This window comes from Pseudopodoces humilis, chromosome 3, assembly GCF_049639895.1.
Source record: "Pseudopodoces humilis isolate 2021_Gansu_Grassland_sample_001 chromosome 3, ASM4963989v1, whole genome shotgun sequence".
Taxonomy (NCBI): domain Eukaryota; kingdom Metazoa; phylum Chordata; class Aves; order Passeriformes; family Paridae; genus Pseudopodoces; species Pseudopodoces humilis.
In genome coordinates, this window is record NC_142202.1 from 42,628,593 (window position 1) to 42,644,398 (window position 15,806).

General features: G+C 42.5%; 1 protein-coding gene across 1 annotated transcript in view; it reads right to left on the reverse strand.

Annotated features, from left to right (window-relative positions):
- The window catches only part of URB2 (URB2 ribosome biogenesis homolog), a 103,083-nt gene that overhangs the window by 19,072 nt on the left and 68,205 nt on the right, over positions 1–15,806 (reverse strand). The gene's annotated exons all lie outside the window — the stretch shown is intronic.

Consider the following 15,806-nt stretch of genomic DNA (forward strand, 5'->3'; position numbering starts at 1 on the left):
ATTTCATCCAATAAGTTGCTCTACAGCACATCTCGAGACAAGACCCATTCTGCTTTCCCCTAATACAGGGTGACACACATGGCACAAGTCAGATCTCCTGTATGAGAGCTGAGAAGCCCTTTTGGATGAAATTATTTCTCTTTGCAGATACCCTTGGGGTTTGCTGCATTTCCTTCTGTCCCTTTTTTATTTGCTTGATTTCTTTATGCTGCATCTGACATTTTGTTCAGGGTTGCAGTGAGGAGCAACAATTTAGGATGATGAATTATGGATTAAAAGAAAGGCTGGACTATTTTGGAATCACTATTCAATGCCTTCTGCAGGGACAAAGTAATTCCAGAATGAGTTTTTCAATTATCTGTGTTGGAGAAGAGGGAGAAGGAAGAGAGGGAAGAGAAATCAAGCCAGAAGGGATGGGAAAGCAGAGAGGGAAGGAAGGCAATGGAGGAATGACAGAAAAAAAGAAATACAATTTCTTCCATTTGGAGCACTGAGGAACCACTTCACTTTCTGATGAGTTTTCTCTACCATGCTTTCCAGGGTTAATTCTGAAACCCATGAGCAATTTTAGTTGTGCTTGCAAAAGCCGTCCCTTGAATTTTCTGTGAGTTACTCACAGGAGCATAAGCCAGCCGGTAGCTGGGAGGGTTGCAGAAGGTTGTCCTTCACTACCACAGCTGAGTTCCCTAAGCACAGAACTATGAAATAACCCATGGGGGTCTCCACTGGAAATTTGCTTAAAGCCACAAACAAATATTTTCTCAAGTACTCTGAACAATATCTGTATAGATGCTCCCTTCTTTGGCTGGAAGATTAGGGGAAGAACAATTGCAAGTTCAACTTTTACTTAACTTCAACTTTTAAAAACAATTAATAACAAGGCATGGGGGAGCTTCTGTCATGGAACAGAAATTGCCATCTCTTTACAGTGGAATTTATTGGGCTCAGACAAAAATGTCCTTCAAGATCTTGGAGGGAGGAAAGTGCTTTATAGGAATACGAGGGTGACATTGCAACAGCTGGATTTTGGAGCAAAATCATACTCTCCCTGTTAGATAGCTTAATATCAATTTGGTTTGTTACTAAACTCTCAGCAATGTACTCGTTTTATGCTCCCATTTCTGTGACCTGACAACACAAGTGTCAGGAAAACACAGTTGTGACCAGCCAACTCCCCACTGCCTGTCCCTACAGCTTTGCTCTAATCTCAGCTGAATGGTTGCATTACATGACATGTTAGTGCACCAAAAGAGCTGGAAAGGCTGAGCGCTTCTCTAGGTGTACACAATGTAAAATCATTAGGCTGCTTAAGAAGCTTCCCAAAAGGCTTTCTGTCAGCAGTTAGATGGCAATTACAGAATTATCTGGAACAGGCCAGGTCTCCTCCTTGCTGACACAAGGCCTGCCAACAAGGGGATACCATTTCAATGGAAAAAAGGTATCACCTGTCAGAAGAACAATATGAACATGAATAGCACATGGGAACCATTTAACAGGTATCACAGCGCTCACCAAACACCCTGCAAGTCTGAGTAATGCTTGCACCAAGCTGAGGTCAACAGACCTGATGCTGACACTTGTGTTGCCCTTTCTCTGCAAACCACGTGGCTGAATAAAACTGTGAGGGGGCCAAGGCTTCAGTCACTTGTGCTGATGGGGCAAGGCATCAATGACTGAGGCAGGTGGGATGGCAAGGGGTGGTGTGGGGCACCTCACCCGCCTGCCCTCCCCACTTTTGGGCACTGTGTTGCTGGCAGAGGATGCTGGAGGCAAGAGGTGAGTCTCCCTGGCCTGCCCCTGTGGTCCATGCCAAACAGAGAGGTCCTCCAAAGAACTTCTTGCAGGTTTTCAGGGAGAACCCTGCTCCAAATTACTCATTTCAGTCTCCATCCCTGAATATCCCTGCATTCCAGCCACTGCCAGCCCACTTTCTCATCACCCTGATGCCACAACTAATGGAGCTGCTCTGGTCATGAACACACTAATCCTAGCCAGATGTGTCTCAGAGTGACTAAAAACCAGACACAGCTTGTAATTTCATACTGGGCCACACACTTGCTGGGCTATTACAATCATTTCATGATCATTTCACAGAGTAATCATAATCCTTTCCCAAACTATCACATGTATAAACCAGTATGATGGATAACCTCCTTTCCCAGCTTTTCAGCCTTTCCTTGTCCTCTCCAGGCCTGGTCCTTGTGCACCACTGTTCTTTCTTTCCTATTTCACATCCCAAAGCTCCTTGTGGCTCCCATTGGATCTGCCTTTCCCTGTACCTCTGCCCCATTCCTCCTCAATGCTTTCCCTTGCTGCTTTTCCAGAGGCACTCTGGAATGCTGCTTCCCACTCCAATTTGGTGCCATCTGTCTAGTCTCCTCCAGTCTCGAGCAGCTTTCTCACTACCTCTTCAGCTCTTTAAGCTAACAGCATGAAAATCTCAAAGTCCACCAGTTGGTCTTCCTCCAAATGTCTCACTCTTGTGGGTCTTTTTCACTCATATTTTTCTGCATTACTTTTACTTGCACCTTAGTGTGTCACCTGGAGAGGTCTTAAGGCGCCCACATCTGGATTACCAAGCTCAGCTCATAAATAGGGGAAATGCAGACCACCAGGACTATTTACCTGCTCCACAGCTTACCCACGGTACCTTTTCTCTTGGGAGTGGCCAAGGTAGAGTTGTCTCAGCAGCCTTCAGGGAAGCTACAGCAGACAGTGCTTTTCTGTCTGCCTGCTCTGAAGGCTTTTCTCAGAAAAGGGGTGTTGGAGGTCAGGCAGCAGTATTGCCCTGGTGATGGCCACCTCCCGGGAGCTCCCCAGGAATGACAAGAACGTCATGGGCAGCATCCACAGCCATATGGTTGGAGGGACCCTGTGAGCCATCAAGCCTCATCAAGCACTAAACGTGCAGCCCTGCTGGCAGATGTTTGTGTAATCTGCTCTTACAGATTGCCAGGCCTGGGGACTGCTCACTGTCCCCAAGCAGCAGCCAATGACCTGTGCTGTCCAATGCTCTGACGAGGGGTTGGGATTTACAGCGCTAGACTGTACAGTGCATGGGCAGGAAATCCAGTCAGATAGAAGAGAAGTGGGTCTGACATCCAGCCCACCCTGACACCAGAATAACATCATCACCCACCAAGCTGGAAAGTTTGGGCTCGCTGCTCTCTATTTTTCTAGGCAAGAGCTTGTTAAGCGTTTTTACACTCTTTGCTGATGCAAAGAGCCATATGAGTTAGGGGAATCAGTTAAAAATATTCAGCTCTGGTTTGTTCCATGAGGGAAAAATCCATCATTTTACATTGTTACATCTTTTCTTTCACACTTCCTCCCTCCAAAGGGAGAACAAAAACAAATAAATAAATGAAAAGGCTAGCCGTGGAGAGGTGCTCAGACAAAGCAGAATGATTTATTTTTTTAATCAAAACCCAAAATAAATTAAAAAACCCAACAAAAATACTAAAGAATCCCTTTTTGGTTTTGGGGTTTTTTTTGGGGGGTTGTTTTTTTTTTTCTTGCCAAAGTACACTATTTGTCTCTGTGTGACATTCACAATAACTACATATGTTGCTTTGTGCTGGTAACAGACTCACTCATCAGCCAGCTCATCTGGGGAGACACACCAAGCCTCCCAAGAGTCTCCTTTTCAGCAGGTGAAAGTCGTGACAGTGCAGAGACCACGGGCAGGGTCTAGAAAGAAGGGTAGAAAGTCCACAAAGAAAACTGGATGATGTGTGTAGCTGCTCCTTCTGCCAGCATGCATCTGTCTTGTAAATATGGAAATGAACTCTTCGACACTCCAATTTTTATTCTCATATATGGAAAAAAGTAAAGGAAAATCAATTGGTAATCCATAGAGCTGCTAAAAGGGCAGCTGTGAAGGAGGACAGGGTTTGAAAAACTCAGCACCTAAAATAATGAGCATCTTAGAAAAATATAACCGGCAAGAATGCAGACAGAACAGCTGTCCAGGCTGCAGCTGAGTCCTGTCTGAGGGGAAACAATGAATGTTAAATTCACTTTTCAGTCCTTTCCATCACTGTTCTGGGTGTTAACAAAGTGCCCTGGAAGGGAAAGCAGTGCCAGGGAAAATTCTCACCCTATTGTCCAGCTCAGTATCTGCTGGCTGTCACCTGGCCCAGGCACCACCAACACCCAGGCATCTCAAACCTCTGACCTCACCAGGTCAATGCCACCCAGAGAGAGTCCCAAAGCCACCTGGGGACGAGGTTTTCTCTGGGGCTTCCAGATAGGTCCTCCAGTTCCTAAGACATGGTCAGGTGGAGCAGTACCTGGGGACCCTGGACCACTCCAGGTCACCAGCTGAAGCTGTAGCACCTTATCCAAGGGCACCTCAATTGTCTCCAAACATCCATATGGGGTTTACTGGATCAAGTCCAGTGGTTTCCAAGTCCCCTGAAACAGCATGGGCAGGTTAAGTTGGGTTCCTATGTAAATCAAGGCAGAAATGGAGATTGAGATGTTTAGTTTTCACTGTGAGTTAGATTTTCTAAATTCATATGGAAAGTGCCCTACACACTTTTTCTGATTCACAGACAATCATTTTAAAGCCATTTAATCTCCTCATCCCACATCAGGTACCACCTTCTAGTCACCACACAAAATTTCATGCTCTGTGTATAAAAAATGTATGGCAACAGACTTGTCTGCCACATGCCTGCAGAGATAATTAAATGTTGATGCCAGAAAATATGAAGCTGGAGGTTGGCAAAATTTCTCTATGCCTTTTCATCCCTGGCTTTTGAGTTCATGGAAAAGGAAAATGGGAGCTTGGCAATGACAAATGATTTAAGGGAGTCTGTGAGAACTGTTTTTTTTCTGTAAGCAGAAAGGGAAGATTTCATTAATCTTTTTATCTGCCAAGGCACTGCACTGACTTATGCATAGCCATGAATTTTGCTCAGCGTGTGATATTATACTACACGATTGCTGGTGGGTTTTTTTGTAAAATACGTTTTAGCTTATTGAGTTGCTGTACCAAATCATTCACTTCTCTGTTTTCTCCCTCCTTCTTTTAATAAACATCACCTGCCATATATTATGTAAAGGCTCTCCCCATCTCACACACCACAAAGGAGAGGTGTAAATCCAAACATGAAGAAACAGAGAAACGATCCAAAGTGAATATAAACATAAACAGGACTGTGCCACAAGTCATGAGCAGAAAATGTAGCATGAGTTTTAAAAAGCCCGTTGGTTAGACAATAGCCTGTTTCAGGTGTGCCCTTTGGGGCAGAGGTGGGTGATGTACACAGGAGGATCACAGCAGAACCAATCCTTTCACTGGACACCAGCTCCATGGTTTCTGGCCAACGTCTTAGCTCACCACCTGCTCTGTCCATCCTCTTTGGAGAAGACAGTGAAGCAGTACTGCTGGATGCAGCTCAGGAACGAGGGGCTACTGTCTACACACACACAGGATGTGTTGGCATGATCTTGATATTTATTTGTTTTCCTCTTCCTCCTTGTCCTGATGCTCTTGATCTCTTGGTGGAATTTCATCAGCTCTCTTGCCAACTGGATTACTGGCATTTCGATTGTTTTCCTCATATTTCCTCTTCCATGTGTTTTTGGACACCTCAGTGTCATTCCTGGACTCCCCATGCTTCCTATTTCAATTGCTGCCAATGCTCTTGTCTTCTACAAGAGCTCCCTGCAGCTCCCTTCTTCCTTCACTGGGCAGCTGGGAAGGTGTGAGCAGCTTCCAGTCCCTCCTTTTCCTCTTTCCTGAACAGTCACAGCTTTCAGTCAGCTGCTTTCTCTGCACGTCTGCTTACTCTACCTGCCTGTGAATAGCCTCTTCTGCTTTATATATAGGAATTGAGGACATGGAAATTATATATTTTTGCTGTTCAGTTATCATTAGGGACACAATTTGGCAAGGGATTTACAGGCAAGTCTTAATGACTGTTCTAAATCAGAATGTAAGACTCCACCTTCCTCTTTATCCTTTACCTTAGCTGGTCCATCACTCTCAGTGCAGGTAACTGCTGCACTTCTTTCCTGTTCTTTCATCTGGGAAGTCTTCACTGTCCTTCCTTCATGTTTTGGGGCCCCAAGGCTCTCTACTGAGTTCCACAGTCTTTTCTTTCTGAATCATGTGTTTTACGTAATATGATGCAATTTCCCAGTGAGAATCTTACCCTGTTGCTCATCTTCTCACATCTCGGTTGGTGTAACATCCATTTCCCTGGCTAAAACAATTATTATCCTTCTGTAGGATAATGCAGCAGAGACCCACATCCCTTGCCTATAATCCTGGTGCATCACTCTTGCTATGATGACTGTTGTTCCTTTATCTCATTCTGCTGTCTGGGTAGATTTTTATCTTGAGAAAGTAAATCATACAGGGTAAGGCCTTCCTTTTCATTTTGTCCTTGCACAGCGTGTAGCACAGTGGGGTTTCAGTCCACAATGAGAGTCTCAAAGCACTTTTGCTAAACAAAGTGATAAAAAGATAAATAAACCAAAAGTGGCAGTAGGTGTAGGCAGCCTGATTTAGTTTGCCTCTTCTGCTCTCACACAGGTGGTCAAAACTGAATGATAGTGCTGTTACCAGTGAGAAGATTTACAAGCCATAGTAACTGGCAGCAAGGAGAGCAGAATACTGGGTACTGGTGCACACAGCCACCAGGTGTGGAGCCCCTGCACTTACCTACATAATAAATTCACACAGATTAAAAACCCACCAGGTACCTCTCTGATGATTATGTTCAACAGGCTGCAGACAGCTGGGCTCATATCATCTTAAGTGTCTTTCTAAGGTTTTAGTCAGTGAGAAAGGCTATCCTTACTTTGGCCACAGGCTATAATTTGCCATGATAAATCTCTTCTCCTGTCAGCACCCTTCCTGCGTATTTTCTAGAAACGATGAAAAAACAGAAATAATGTTTTACAAAATAGAGCAAGGTCGTGTTCATTTGACCGAGTTTTCCCTCAAACACTTTTCATTTTCCTGGATTTTACCTCAACCATTTTTTCAAACCAACCCTCTTTTCCCATTAAATTAAAGAGTTGTAAGATTTTGATTGAGATACCAGATGATGCAGAAAAAAAATTGCATTGTGCTCAGTCCACTCTCTTTTTACTGCTCCTGCCCAGTGGCTCAAGGGGAAGACAGCAGTCCTTCTTGCTCATCCAGCAGCCTCCAACATGAGTGCCAGAGATGCTTGGTGTTCAGAGCAAGAGGGTGACTGGAATCAGGCGCCGGGAGATGTTGCCCCATGACATCATCCAGGATGCAGCATATGGTGATGTATGGTAGAAAAAAATGTAGGGGGAAAAGGAGAGGGTAAAGGCAGGAGGAAGAGGAAAGGTGTCTTTTGACGTCAGTAAATATTTGAAGTAAATATAAGATTGATTTTGCAACCTATCTACATATAAGCCGGATATGGCCTGTTTGGTTTTCATCTGCCAAATCCAACAAACACTATCAGGGTGGAATTTGGCCATACTTCCAGAGTTCCAGTAAAGAAACGATGGTCTAACTATGGGTACCGAAAAAAATAACAGCACAGCAATCTTCAGAGTTTATAGGAAGAAGCATGAGTAACATTAGAACATGATGAGAAAAAGGGGGAAAAATGAAACCAAGAAGAAAGTGTATAAATATTTATAGAAAGGAAATGTCATCATTAAAGAAAGGAAATGTCATCAGCATAGTGGAGGAATGAAAGCTACAAAAAAATATTGGTCAGTAATAGAGCCCTTGGGGAGAAAAAAAGAAAGAAAGCCAACTGAATGTTTTCCTGGTCTCTGAATTAGTTAACAACAAACCTGTGGGGAACATGTGTGGATACTGAGTCAGAGCCAGAGAATACTGAGATTAATGAAGGCCTGCAGAAGAGCTCCATATGTAGGATACAGACACAAAGTACCAGACAAGTATGAGTTAATCCACGGCTAATATTGGATATCAGGGATCAAACAGTTGGGCCATAAACTGTACATTCTGAGAGAATTATTTATTAATCATGACTCAGGAGAGTTTTTTGAAAGGCAAATCATGTCACACAGATGTGGGTTTTCTCCACAAAGTACCTTTCTTTTGGAAAGATGAGGTAAAAAATTGAAGCATATTTTCAGTAAACATCACATGGATGTGACAGCCAGGGATGACCTTGGAAAGCCTGACCTGAAGGAGACCCCTGCCTCATGCAGAGGTCAGAGTTCAATGTTATCAGTCCTGATTTTCTCATGGGTAATGAAGAATGAATGAGGACACACCAGAAGTTTCAGATGGGTGAATTAACAAGTAAAAATATGATGAAATTTTTGGTGGGCTACAGAATTATATTTCAGAGCAAGTTCCAGATCATTTCTAAGAAAAAAAATATTGGTAAGAAAGTGAATGCTGTGCTGAAACACAATGTTTTTTGCAAGAATTAATAAACTGAAGTCCTCTGTCAAAAAACAGCTATTTTTGGAACAATGGCATTACTGATTTTGACATAAGAATAATGTGCAAAACATATTTGGAAGCGATACTAAAACAGAGTTGTTAAGAGACATTCAATACTGTACATCTTAATTAGTATAGTAACATGAGCAACAATAAAAGGCTCTGAGTTACAAATTAACAGCCATCACACCCGTCTTGCTTTTGCTGCCACAAATTGGAAGCATTTCTAATGAAATAATAAAAAACCCCCTGCTGATAAAAAACATACACATATGTGTGTATGGTGCTTGGTTTTGTATGATTACATAATTATGGAACATAGTATCCCCTCAAGGATATAAAAAGGATAACTGTAACCTTAATTATGCCATTTTTTAATTCCTTTTTGCAAACTGAATAATTATCTTGTAGTTAGTTTTGTTTTAAGGGAAAGTAATGACAGGAGCTAATGAGTTGCAGACAAGCAAACACATACAAAATGGGCCTTTAAGAAAAGCAAGAAGGGACAAGACAAACTGCAATCCTCTCAGTGATGTTGTATGTTTTAGCAAGAATTTCTAATTGAGGTCATTTCACTCACCAGAATTAGAACAGCAGCCAAGGGGAAGGCAGAATATGTATCTAAATAATTTAAGGAGGATTATTTTACAGAGAGAGCAATCAGGAGGCGACACAGATACGCAGCAGAAATGGAGAGGTCAGACAATGCCAATGTGAGCAAAATCCTGCCATCCACATAGACTTTAACTGATGTATGTTTGAGGTTAGCCAAGAACCCAGACTGCTGCGGGGAGCAAAGAATTTGTCAACCATCACATTTTTCTTGCAGGCTGGCTGTGCAGGGATGTTTGTATCTTATTGATCTCTGGGAATGCTTTTGCCCTTTGGCACACGTTTTCCACATTTACAGGCCATAAAAACCAGAAAGAGTCATAAGCCATGTAAATGTTGTTAAATAAATGGTATTGTTTATAAAAGCAAAAAAGATAATTCAATTTCACACTTTCCAACCAGTTTTGTGATCAAGAAATGTCTTCTTTGTCATCAAGCTCCCCACATCAGAAAGACAACATGACAGAAACATTTCAAATGGCAGAAAACTGTAGTTAAGGAGACTTCACCTTCCAGACCTAGTCCAAACACTCTGCCCAGAAGGTCTGGTAAAGTTATATTTCTTCTTACATGTGTGAAGTCACAGTCAAACAAGTATCGTGTGATTTTGTAAGGCTTATCTAAAAAACAAAAATCATATCAATTTGGGTTAAATCATCACATGACCGATGAAAGAAGGTTTGTGGTTTACACAGTCATGAAATAATATGAGAAGCTAATATCCATCAAAACTCAGGGAAAGGATTTGTGAAATTTCATAATGAAACTCAGTAGTTGTTCATTTTTGGCTTTCATTTAGACCCCTCCAACCATCCTCAACATGTTATGATCATGTTATCCCCATTTCAGAGCACTTAAATGTAGGCTAGGAAAGAGTTTACATGCACTGCCTGCCAACCCAGCAAGAGAGTTTGGAACCATGAACTAGAGGGGAGAATCCTTCCCTTGGTTTCCCTGCTGTGGTGTCTAAACAATGCTGCCTCCTGTTAGCTCCTTATGCACACACACACAACACACACAGGTGCAAACACTGAAAAGAAGGGTCCCCTCTCTCAAAGAATGGCTCATTGAGCCCAAACAGCTTCGCATTTAGACTTCAGCCTTCTTGGCTTCTACCCAGTGCCTGCTTCCAAAGAGCTGGAAGCCCAAATCAATATTGTCTATAACTTCTCAGCTTCGCAATTGCACACACAACAAACAGGCACTTTGTGTGCTTCTGCAGAAAGAAACAATCCTGCACCACTGAAGAACATTTCTTCTGCCTTTCATTCTTTGACTCAATTGAATCCTGGCTTTGTCCCTTATTGCTATTATAGAAATAACTGAGACTGAAGTGTTGTCTAGCAGTCCAAGCAGGAAAAACAAGCTAAGCACAAAATTACCATCCTAATCCTAACGTAACTTGTTTGGTCAAATCTCAATCCATCTCCCTTCAAAGTCAAAGAGTCTTTGTAGATGGTGAGGAATTAGGCTGGGCAATAAGGATCTCTGCTTACTATCAGTTTGCAAGCTAGCTGCATTTAATACTGTTATCTGAAATAAATTATTAAAATCATCAATGATAATGTTCTGGCTGAGTCTAAAAACAAGGGAGAATGAAGAAGTGAAGGAGGCAACTCATTTATACATAGCAATCCAGGGAGTTCATAACTAGGAGCCAGATCATGTTTGGAGGAAGAAGGAACACAGTGATACATGGAAGCTGGACAGCAGGACACTGAAAAGGATGAGGATGATCAGCCTGAGCACACAGCTTAACATCCTATGCAACAGTATGCATGGTTATGCAGGTGGCATGAGAAAACACCAAGGAGGATGAATCCTTTATATAGATCCAGTGAAAAAGTCACAGAAATACTGTGCCTGTCTCAGGGACTCGTGGAAATGTGTTTGTGTGCAGAGGGGGTTGATGGGCCAGTTTGGTCTCCTAAGGTGTCCATGGGCTAAACCTAGAAGGTCTGTAAAAGAGCACAAAAGGAGTAAGCATATGGAAAATGGCATTTTTAGAAGTCCATTTACTGAATAAAGTGAAAAATTGCTTTTCTGGAATGACCTCCTGCATAAAAGAGCTTTATATGCTTCCATGGTGACAGAGTCTGTGAGAAATCTTAGGAAGCAGTTAGATGGCTAGGAGGTCCTGGTGTCAAAAAGAGTGGATCTTGGCTCAAAATGGAGCTTTTTAGCTACAGCTCCAGCTGCTGGATCTTGTAAGGTAAGGAGCCCTCCAGGATCAGATTTCTGTTCTTGGTGTAGCTATGTAGGCTGTGGTCAACTTTCTTCTGGAGCTGCTGTTACTCAAAGCAGCATCCTTCTCTCTTGAAGTGCAGCCTACTCCCTACACGCTCTCCCTACAAGAACTACTTTACTTTTGGCTGTACTAAAGCACACAGTACTCTCAGGCTCCCATTGTAAGAAGTAATTTGGCTCAATGGTGCGTCTTCATTATCCTCTCTCCCCAGCCTTCAATAATATTTGTAGATTTGCTTTTAAGACATTCATGCAGCCAAGGGTTAGACAGCACACGTCAAGAAAGCCAAGAGTTTCCTACTGAATATAGCTCTATACTCAACAGCAGGTTTTAGACTTAGTATGTTACCATATTTTAAATATGACTTGTTATTTGGAATAATTGTCAATAAAAAATACATTACAATATCAAATACCTTAGACAAATATGAATACATTATTCCCAACAACTCTGCCACCAAACAAATAAATGTGGTACCATGATAGGACTGAACAATTTGTTTCCCTTAAGCCTAAACTGATTACTGTTAAGTGTAGTTCTTTTTTTTTTTTGCCTTGTTGTTAACGATATTGCACTGTTTTGCTCTGGCTCACTGTCGATGTCAGGATGATATGTCTATAATTACCAATATCTGAATCTTCCTTTTCTCCAGACAAGCCTTTCTAGCATTCCCATGATTTACCAACTTTAATAGCCCACACATCTCCTCATCCAGCTCTTTAAAGTTCTTGCTGCATCCAGACCTACTGGTTAAAAACAGCCGGCTTATTAGCTCTGCATAATGCCAAGTTACTGTTGGAAGGGAACAGATTTCGTCTTCACCCTCTGTGAATTCTTCATGCAGACTTTTCAAAAAACTGCTTGGAACAACAAGATATATTGAAACTATTTGACATTTCTACATTAAAAACATGTTTTTATAGACTAGAATCATTGTTAGGATTTTTTTTTTTTTGTATTGCCAGACATCCTCAAACCTTTCTTTTATTGCCAATGGCCCTCTTGCCTTAGGTTTTTTCTTGGTGTCCTGTCATTTCATTAAGACTTTTTCTGGTTTCCTATCCTTCTAATTTATATTCTTTACTATCTCCTTTCCCTCTGTGTGTGTGTGCATTTATATTCAGCTACATTTGCCTATTTCAAGCCAGTCTGGTTCTTCTTCGCAATGCAATATTTTTTCTCTTGGGCAGCTGCGTGGCTTTGGGGCATGCAGTAAGCAACTGTATAAAATTCCCAATTACACTTCCCATTTTAAAACCATGAGAACAGCTGGAAAGAGTGTAATCAAAGGCCCTCCAAAGTGACCCTCCAGCAGTGGCCAGCTTGCCTGGAGTACAAACACAGGTAGCAACTCCCTGTACCTGCCCTCCAACCCCTCCAGGCCCTACATGTCCTCCCAAGCTGCCATTGGAGGCCTGCACTGGATCTTTCTTCCCTTCCTTTGCCTGGTTGCTTCTGGCATGTATATATACACATTAGCAGCCACACAGTCTGCATAACAGGAAACATCCAAGTGTGTGAGAGGACAGATAAAGAAGGGCCTCTTTTTGTTCACTCTGCCTTTTTATTCAATGCCTCCCTCATTATTGCACTCAGTCATTGCTGTTCACCTTTTCTGCCTCATTTTCAGTTGCATTCTGCCACCTTCCCTCCTCAATCAACTCTTTTCCAAGCTGACAAAGTCTAGTCTATTTAATCACTCAGTGAATGAAAGTATTTTCACTATATCTGTGATCATTCTTCTTGTCCTGCTCTGAACTTCTCTACTTCTCTGAACTTTTCTACCTCTTCTTTACTCATTTTGAGCTGCAGGGAAACAAAACTACTATGATGTCTTGCATTTCAAGTTCTTTCTATAGGATTATTAGGCTTTTAAATGTTTTTGACATCAGGAAACTGAGTTTTTAAACTACTAAGTTTTCTATGTTACTGACTTGGATTTTAGCTTCCATGAATGTAATAGGGACACTCAAGCCACCATCACTGCACTCCAGAACAAAGCGAGTTTCAGCTCTGTGCCCAATGCACTTTTCTTTCTGAGTTAATGATAACTCAGAGCTATATGAGGCTGAATGCAGTCCCCCAGACAGGGAATTGCTAGCTATGGGTTTTGGCAATTCCAAGGAAATCTTGTGCCTGCCTAATACAACTAAAGCCAGAGAAGGTTCAGACGGAAGCTGCAAGAATAATTCAAGATGGGACAACCAGGCTTTATAGTAAAAGAGGAGCAAAGCTTAGTGCTTTTAGCTTATTCAAGAGAAGACAAAAGGTAACTTGGTCCTGACTTACAAACCATTATGAAAGGGATTTCTGGTGGCAGATGGATCTGTAATCTGGTGATGTAAAGGCATAATAAGATTCCATGGCTGAAAGCTAAAAGACTAGAAACAAGAAAAAAAATGTTAGCAGCCAGGGTAATTATCCAAACAGCTTAAAGGGATGTACTGGGTTCTGTAACACATGATGTTTTCAAGCCATAATTAGCTGTCTTTTTAAAAGATGTGCTGTTGCTCAAGCAAAAATTATGGTCTCCATGCAGAAATAATCAGAACAGAGTTCTTAGCCTGCATTAAGCTACAGGTCAGCCTAAATGATCTTAATTACCCCCCTGGCCTTAAGATCTATGAATCTAAAAAAGTGGAGATAATGGCTTGTGTTTAACTACCTTGTGTTTTAAACGAGAAAAACTAGTGAGTACTGTGCACAGTAAATAATTGATTCTACACATTAAGGCAAATTTTTTTGCTCATAACATATCTGGGGATAGACTATTAACTCTTGAATCTATTTCTCAAATGTGACAAACATCTATCTTGCCCAATACTTGACTTAGAGCTTGTAAGCCGTGCTGCCTAATTGTTTAGCTAACACAAAATGGGCCAGTTCACCTCTGTGATTGATTAGCACGAAGGCAAAGCAGACATGCATATTTAAACATTTCAAATTCGGTTTCAGTGACCATGTATAGGAACACGATTTTGAAATCCTTTTCTTTTAATCAAACTCCACCATGTTTCCTCATGGTGACTGAGAAGTAGGCAGAAAAAAATGTGTAAGCACCACTTAAAGCAGATTTAATTACTTTAAATGTTAAGGTCTAATCAAGCCACAGTCACAACACTCTGTTGCTCATCAGTCATACAGGTCTAGGCCTAAAGATGCATTTTGTTTTGAAAATTAACAAAGTTCCTAGCCCCTTGCTTATACAGTAGTATACAGTGAGCTAGGGTCTAATATAATCGAAACAGCAAACACTGAAGATATCAGGTATTGAAAAAAAAGACTATTCACTCAATGCAGGTTGATATTCATGGTAGAAAATATATAATAAAGAGAGAGAAAACAAGAGGAGGGGAAACTCACTTGGATTTCAGCTAAGTACTGCAAAAACCAAGACTGCCGTGTTAAGATAGGGTAACCATTACGAGAAACATCTGGTAAAGGAAAACACCTCTTCCAAACTAGATCCTCTTTTGCTAATGAAACCCATTTAAATGATTTTAGGGCTGTGGAAAGATGCCTCTGGTGGTGCTGAGGTGCATCTGAGAGTGGTAACATGTAGAAAGAGGAGGGCTTCTCCAGGACTGGGGATCCATCAAGTCATGCCTGTGATGCTGGACGCCAGAGGGAAGGCACAGCAACAGCAAAGAAGTGGCTGCTCTTTTAGGAACATGTGACAAACAATGCATCTATTGAACAAGGCTTTTACTACCAAGCTCTGGTAACCTGTGCTTGTTACCCACCCGCCTCCCCATCCAGCACATCCACCATCCATCTCCATTCTGCCCACACCTGAGTCTGCAGGGCTCATCCTGCAGCCAGGACCCCACTCCATCAGCTCCCAGGCAGTGAGGCCAGGCTGTGGCAGTGAGGGAGGGTGCTCCATCCTCACCAAATTCCGAGGGCCTGCTAGCAACCTGGAGCGACAAAATGCGAATCAAAACCTTGGTCCCCCTCCAAGTGCCAAGATCTTGGTGTCTCAGGCACATGCACCCCGCTGCCAGGAGGTGCAATTGTGACACGCACAGACAGAGCCGAGGTGGCCAAGGGGGGTACCCAGACTGCCAGCAAGCTTTGACAGCCCACAGTGGAGTCTGTGCTTCTGCAGCATCATCTTGCAGCCCGCCCGGGACTACCGGCGGTCTGGGTAGCACAGCACGTTCTTCAGCGCTCTCTTCCAGCAGCAGCAGCGTGGAGATATTCCTCGCAGGAGCCCAGTGCCTGCAGATGATTACAGCAGCGCAGTCAAGGGCGATTAACAGCTGTTTAGCCCGCAGTGAGCTTGTGAAATGAGCACAGTTTATATTACACAGAGACTTCAGGGAGCAGCAGGGAAAGCTGTGACAGGCAGGAGGGAGCAACTGCCCGTGTCAGGGGCCATTTGATTTTTCATCTGTTAGATGGCTTTCCTATTACATCTCTAGCCTGATGTGGAAATTACGCTTTTTCTATGCCTCCGGTTCAATGCCAAATTGGAGGAAATATATGGCTGCCCTAATTCCATGCACTTTCTGATGCGAGGTG